Below are 6,859 nucleotides of genomic sequence, written 5' to 3' on the forward strand. Positions count from 1 at the left end.
GGCTAGTGATCAACTGAATGCTGTCTCTGTGTCATTCCTTCTTCGCCGACTCCGTCCACACCTTTGGGGACCCCTGGACCTGCTGGGGTTGGACCCCAGCACTTCCCCCTTCCTTCTGAGATTCATCAGTCTGTTTCATGTTTCCATGCCGGTGCATTGAGCGTCTACCCCCTGGTGGTTAGTGCATGTCATAGCTACTGGTTGACCAGTCGAATGGTTGAATGATAGGCTGGTTGCTTAGGCTTTTTATATATATAGATAACTATATGAGCTGTGGAGAAGCACAGGACTTATTTGGAAAATCTGTAAGGAGGATTCTCTAAAAGGTTGGGGGCTTCTGGGGAGACCTTGCTAAAGGCAGCAGCACCTACCTTGACTTTTCCAAATAAGTCTGATACCCTGGGCGTTTTGTTAAAATCTCTATGTCTAGTCTTTAATGAACCAACCTTGTAGAAGATAAGTATTCTCAAGGATACTTATCCAGCTGATTGTATCTAGAGGTTAATTTTAGTTCAAGCTGTCGAGACAATAAAAGCCTAATGAGGCAGGCAAACAGGGCTATTTGCTACTAAAGAAAACTAGCCCCTTAGCTTCTCTTTCACAGAAATGTGTGTCAAAGGAATCTGTTCATCTGTTGCTCAGGGTCTGCTGGTCAGCCCCAGCATGAGCATCTATAATTTCAGAAATATCAGAGCTAGTCTGAATTCTTTGTTTAGTGTATATGAAAAGTATTTATATAAAATATCAACTTTAAAAAAATACCATTACTCTTTGTGTCCCATCTGGGGCCAGACTTTCACCTTTCTTTTATTGTTACCACATCATGTTGACTTGTGTGATTCACATAAAAAGATCAGCACAAAAACAATTAGTTTCATAATATCTGCCTGCTAGAATGCTTTGGTCTTTAAGTAATGTTATACCCAACTAAAAGCCAAATAGAGGTATACTATCTTACTTATCAAGAAGTAAAAGTAATAGTTCCAGACTGATTAATTCAAGAGGGCAAGCATATCAGAGTTTCTGGTTACTTTGTATGTAATAGCTTTGATATTTTTCTCATGGGCAAAACATAGTTGTTTTATGACTAAACATTATATTCTCCCATAATAATATAAAAAACAAAGAGAAGCAAAACCATATTTTTTATGTTCCTTATAAATTTAAGAAACTTTACTGGAGCAACCTTAACTGATGTCTTTTATATCTCATGTGCCTATGCTTAAAATAATCACTGTCCATGGAATTATTATAAGTGACTTAGACTAATTAAATGTATTTCATAAAGTGATCTACATAAAGTCCAAAGTACCTAACATGTGAGCCAAATTTGCCTTATCTTAACAAGAAAAACAAGAGATTAGAGAGTGGTATATGCCTATTGGGTAGGTCGACCAGTGACAATGCTCTTTGCCAGAAGACTAAGTAAAATGCTGTTAACAACACAATAAATTCAATTTGGTTACTGGATGTTAGGAAGCTTGTAGGGACTTGTTTTACATTTTTGCTCAGTAAAATGTTTTTCATTATAGTCCTGTCTAAAGAAACAAAAACTTACTTTGTTGGACTGCTTTGCCACTATGAAATCAATTATTTTTTTTTGTATATGACACCCAAAATATTTTATGTTGTCTCCCTTATGTGATGGCTGGAGTAGACATCATATGTAATCTTATTAATCAATATCACCACAATACATTAAAAAAAAGAACATATACCAAAAAGAAAAAAATCAAATATTGATTTTACTAGTATATACATAATAGAAAATACAAAATGACAACTACAAAGAGCTAAGCATAAATTGTTTCTACAAAGCTTGTGAAATAAGTGCTTAATTTGTTTTGCAATAATCAGGCAACTCAATGAGAGTGGAGATTGAAAATGTACAAACTGGCTGATTGTCAAAGCAATTGCTAATGGACTGTATTGATGAAACATATTTATCTGCTGTGATGACATACTCCCCACATTTTACCATCTATACTTTGACAAAACAAAACAAAAGATAATGATTCAATAAAGGAGTTGAAACCTAGATCCTATATCACCATTTCATGATTTGTTTATCCAGTTTCTCACAAGGCTATTTACCTTCTTATTATGTATATTTTGGGCCACAAAACATTTATCTTTATTTAAGTGTACATTTGGCATTGTTTTTAAAAAATATGTATACATACTCTGTGCTTCTGTTTATATCCGTAGCTGTTTTTTTGTGTGTGTGTTTTTACTAGTACTTCTACAAGATTCACTGAATAAGCTTAATTGTGTATTGCTCATTAGAAGTTGAACTGCATTCTTGTAGTATCTTTGAATAGTCATTCTAATCCCACACTCCTTGCTTATGGGGGGAAATCTAGGTCAATATGAAGAAAACAAAGTTTTAAAACTCTATTTCTAATTAAGTAAGCTCTAGTTGAATGTACTTTGCTAGATACTGAAGAATTTGAGAAAAGAAAATGAATTTAATTTTTAGAGCTTTATAAAATAAATGAAAAGAGTACATCACGGATTCTTTTGTAATTTTTACTTTTCAAAACATTGAAAAAATTGTGTAACCTTCTTAGTAACTTCAACTTTGACAGTTGAATGCATTAAGGTTTGCAAATCCATAATTTCTTATGAAGGTAACAGTATAATTAAGGAAAATCTCAACTTCATAATTATTGTCACAACATTCCCTTCAGTGAATATAAGGTTATTTGCAAAAAAAATGTATGCAGAATAATTATTCTAACCCCAGTTGATGTATAATAAAAATGAGACATTTTGCTTCTAAATTTTTTAGTAAAAAAGCTTGTTAATACAATCAAATATTTTTGTAATTGAATTTATTGGGGTGACATTGGATAATAAAATGGTATATGTTTTAGGTGTACAATTTTATAATACATAAACTCTATATTGTATTGTGTGCTGACCATCCATATGATTTCACCCATATGTGAAATATAATGAACAAAATAAGCCAGCAGACAAAATGGAAACAGACTCATAGATAGAGAACACACTGACAGCTGCCAGAGAGGATGGGGCTTGGGGAGCTTGGTGAAAAAGGTGAAGGGATTAAGAATAGGCAAACAAAAACAAAAAACAAAAAACCTCATAGGCTTAGACAACAGCATGGTGATTACAAGAGGGGAAGGGAGGTGAAGGTAGGGAGAAGAGGGAATAGGAGGGATAAATGGTGATAGAATAAGATAACATTTTTACTCCCCATTTACATCCTGGCTTTCATTTCAATTCCAGTTAATTAGTCCTTAGTTTTGATATTGTGTAGATGCAGCCTCAGAACATAAAATTTGGCTTCAATACATTTGGATAACCAAGAGCAATAGAAAAATAAGAATTGAGAACACATTTATTTAATTTGATGATCAAGACTAATACAGAACAGTACAATTGTTACAGCACTGTTTATTTATTAAAAATGTATCTTTATTATTGAAAGTATTACAGATGTCCCCTTCTTTCCCACCATTGACTCCCTCTACCCCACACCTGTACCACCCCTGACCTACAATAATATTCTCTGTGTCCATGGGCTATGCATATATAGCTATAAGTTCTTTGGTGAATCTCTCCCTGAACCACCTTCCCTCTGAGATTCCTCAGTGTGCTGCATGCTACCATGCTTCTGGATCTACTATTTTGTTCATCAGTTTATTTTGTTCATTAGATTCCAATAGGAGTGAGATCATGTGATACTTATCTTTCTCTGACTGTCTTATTTCACTCAACATAATACTCTCCAGGTCCCTCCATGCTGTCTCAAAGGGTAAGAGATCCTTCTTTTTTACTGCTGCATAATACTCCATGGTATAAATGTCACACAGCTTTTTTATCCACTCATCTACTGATGGTCAATTGGGCTGCTTCTACATCTTGGGTATCCTATATAATAAAAGGCTAATATGCAAATTGACTGAATGGTGGAATGACTGGTAGCTATGATGTGCACTGACCATCAGAGGGCAGACACTCAACGCAAGAGCTGCCCCCTGGTGGTCAGTGTACTCCCAGTGGGGGAACACCAGAAGCCAGGCTCACTGCTGGGGAGTGAAGCAGCAGTAGTGGAAGCCTCTCCAGCTTCTGGGGCAGCACTAAGGATGTCTGACTGCCAGTGAGAGCAGGCCTAAGCCATAGTCAGACATCCCCTGAGGGCTCCTAGACTGTGAGAGGGCACAGGCTGGGCTGAAGGACCCCCCTGGAGTGCATGAATTTCGTGCACTGGGCCTCTAGTTGTAAATAATGCTGGTATGAACATTGGGGTGCATATATTCTTTCTGATTGGTGTTTCTGGTTTCTAAGGATATATGTATTACTAGAAGTGGGATCACTGGGCCAGATGAGATTTCCTTTTTTAATTTTCTGAGGAAACTACATACTGTTTTCCACAGGGCTGTACCAGTCTGCATTCCCACCAGGAGTGTACAAGAAGGGTTCCCTTTTCTCCACATCCTAGCCAGCACTTGTCATTTGTTGATGTGTTGATTATAAGCATTCTGACAGTTGTGAGGTGATACCTCATTGTTGTTTAAATTTCCATGTCTCTGATGATTACTGACTTTGAGCATTTTTTAAAAATTATATTTTTATTGCTTTCAGAGAGAGAGATAGAAACATCAATGATGAGGGAGAATCATTGATTGACTGCCTCCTGCACACCCCTCACTGAGGACCAAGCCTGCAACCTGGGCATGTGCCCTTGACAGAAATCAAACCTGGGACTCTTCAGTCCAAAGGCCGACACTTTGTCCTTGACCCGAACTGACTAGGGTTGAGAAATTTTTATTGTGTCTCTTGGCCATCTGTATGTCCTCTTTGAAAAGGACCTTTTCATCAAATGTATCAAAAAGTATTTATCTACATGTTGGCATTTTTGAACAAAACAAATAAATGACCTTTGCTCTAATTGGTATGACAAACAGAAGAGTAGCTAAAATACCATTTTACACTTCTGAAAATTGTATAGCTACCCTAAGAGTTAATGTGAATTTGGACAAAACAATTCCTGAGGGTTAGTGAAATCTGGATTCTGTATCTAAGTACCCCATTTAAGAACTGTGTTGCATTTACCTATTATTTGACACAAGATTTTCACATCTGTAAATGCAAGGACGACTATTAGTCTCAATAGTTGAGAGAATTTATTGAGATAGTTTGTGTGTAAGTGATGTTTAAGCTTTAATGCCATATAAATATATGGCACTATGATTATATGTGCTATCAAAATAAACTTGCAACTAATTATCAGTGGGAACATGGGCATTTTTTCCTCAATTATTTTTTTAATATATTTTTAATTGATTTTTTACAGAGAGGAAGGGAGAGAGACAGAGAGTCAGAAATATCGATGAGAGAGAAACATCGACCAGCTGCCTCCTGCACATCTCCCACTGGGGATGTGCCCACAACCCAAGTACATGCCCTTGACCGGAATCGAACCCGGGACCCTTCAGTCCGCAGGCCGACGCTCTATCCACTGAGCCAAACCGGTTTTGGCATCCTCAATTATTAATGATTCAGTTTACCTTCCTGTACACGAGAACATACCTTTACCACCACCTTTCCAGTATTATTATAGTTTATGAATTAAACAATACAACAAATCTGGGTGTATCTTAAAAAGTAAATAAATATTTTTAAATTATTGTCCTGTTATTGGAATATTGAGCTAGTAAAATGCAAAATAACATGACAATTTATTGTTTGAGTGCCATCAAGATAAACAGTATAGAGATCTTCCTGAATTATGTATTTATTTACAGACATACAGAGTGTTAGGTTAAGTGGCTCAGGAAGCGGCGTAGAGAACAAAGAGAACCAAACGGTTAAAGAGGAGAAAAGGAAAGGTTTTATTCTGTGTCCCCGGGCCACCCATGAACCCCAAAGACAGGGCCAGTGGATTCTCTCCAACATGGAGGGGGGCGCTTTTTTTATACTGTGGTTGGGTGTAGGTTCCTCCTCTTTCTGCAGTCAGAAGGTCTGAAGCGCACTGGTTCTGTAGGGTTACCTGGGCTACTGATGTCACTTGCTGCTGTAGGGAGGCTAAAAGAAGTGGTAGTAGACTCCAGGGCTAACTGGAGCTTGTCATTAAAGTCCTGAGTCATGACCAGACTGTTTCTGAGGGCCCTCTGGTGAGGCCTATTGAGGCAGCGATACTCACCCCTAACATGAGAGGGAGGAAGGCGGCCCGGCGGGTCCTGTGGTGGGGTTGAGGGAGCAGCCAGGCGAGCTCTGACTCTCCATACAAGGTTAGTCCATTACATGTCTGCATGTATCCATCCTGGGCTCTCTCCAACCTGACATCCCGGCCTTTTGGTGATAAGGGACGCAGACTCATTCTGACTGCTTCCAGCTGACCAGGGATGATGGCGGGGTGGGGGAGTGAGGGTCGGGGGGTTAAAGGCCAGGGTCAGGCAGAGGCAGGTCAGAGGGGAGCTGACTGCAGAGATGGAGCAGGAGCTGATTCACAGTCACCTGTGACATCTCCACAATCCGGGAGCGGATGAACTTGAGAAGGCAGGGGGCTAGAGAAAAAAGACACAGATGAGAATCAGAGGCTCTATCATGGGTAGGACCCAGGTAGCTAAGGGGCTTTGGAACCAGCAGAAAGGAGAGTTGTCCTGGAAGTGTCCTGCATGTAGTTCTTCACTCAGCTTAGTCAGGGTCTGTACATTTTGCTCCACTACTCCGGATTTAATGAAGTAGCAGCATTCTCCCTGAAGGAATATGTAGGTTCCTCCTCTTTCTGCAGTCAGAAGGTCTGAAGCGCACTGGTTCTGTAGGGTTACCTGGGCTACTGATGTCACTTGCTGCTGTAGGGAGGCTAAAAGAGGTGGGAGTGGGCTCC

Source organism: Myotis davidii, unplaced genomic scaffold (genome assembly GCF_000327345.1).
Source record: "Myotis davidii unplaced genomic scaffold, ASM32734v1 scaffold831, whole genome shotgun sequence".
Lineage (NCBI taxonomy): Eukaryota > Metazoa > Chordata > Mammalia > Chiroptera > Vespertilionidae > Myotis > Myotis davidii.